At 29.2% G+C, this 1,100-nt stretch overlaps 1 non-coding gene across 1 annotated transcript; it reads right to left on the bottom strand.

Annotated features, from left to right (window-relative positions):
* Positions 1 to 344: 344 nt before the first annotated feature.
* Positions 345 to 449, bottom strand: LOC116274731. Its single transcript, XR_004183512.1, has one exon. It is a non-coding gene; the product is annotated as a U6 spliceosomal RNA (small nuclear RNA).
* Positions 450 to 1,100: the final 651 nt, after the last annotated feature.

Raw genomic sequence — 1,100 nt, forward strand, 5'->3', positions numbered from 1 at the left:
AAAATGAAACTAATAATTAAACAATTATATCCTAGACTTAGGCAATGCAAAATTGGCCATCTGAAGTCTTTTGAATTTATAAAGGTGCTTTTTGTAAGGTGCTTTTTACAAACCGGGTTCTACAGTGAAGGAAAGGTAAAAATACATCATTTAAAAAATAACATTTGGCTACATACCAAGGGAAATTTTCTTAAAATTTCATTACTTCATTTTTATGAGTTCTCATTTACGTAGAATTACATCATTTTATATCATCTGTAGCTCACTTGTATAAGCCAAATCAGACATCATCCGGCCCAATCTCTTCTAAAGAATATACAAATACATAATTTTTATTAGAAAATAAAAATTTGGAATACTTCACAAATTTGCATGCCATTTTTTGCAGGTATATGCTAGCCTTCTCTGTATTATTCCAATTTTAGTTGATTTGCTGTCTAATTGAACACAGAATCTCTTTTTATTATTATTACAAGGATAGTTGAGATTCAGGGGCTACATTGAGAGGACGGCCAGTTCATCACCTCTTTAAAATAAAAATAATTCTTTGCATTACCCCCTAAAAGTCATCTGGATAGGGAAAAATGAATTATGTCATGAAGGTGACATTTTTTACCATTGGAGCTTTGCATGATAAAACAATACGGTGAAAGAGAATGTTGACTTTTATATGGATTTTAGCTGTGTAAATGGATTTAGCAACTTTATTTGAGGAAATAGTTCCATTTACTAAACTAATATCAATAAGTTGATTACTTGAAAATTATATTAATGAAACAAATATATTTTCTGATAATGTTTATTTAATGACAACAGACAATTTTACATGTCTTACAAATGCAAAAACAATGAAAAAATACCTCCGTTTCTTTTTGTGCTATCTTGTTCTTATTATAGTCTTTTCTTCAAAACAATTTTGTCCAGGCAAAAAAGTTAAACTAGATGAAAAATTAAAAGTTAAACTAGATGAAAAATCCAGTGTTATTTTTGGACTTAGTAAAGCCACTGTGCATTGTTTGCACCAAAACAGCAATTGTACATTGATAGCAGAAAACCTGGAATCCTCATTGTAAATGGAAACATAAGTAGAAAAACAATAT

The sequence above is a fragment of the Papio anubis genome, chromosome 4 (genome assembly GCF_008728515.1).
Source record: "Papio anubis isolate 15944 chromosome 4, Panubis1.0, whole genome shotgun sequence".
Taxonomy (NCBI): domain Eukaryota; kingdom Metazoa; phylum Chordata; class Mammalia; order Primates; family Cercopithecidae; genus Papio; species Papio anubis.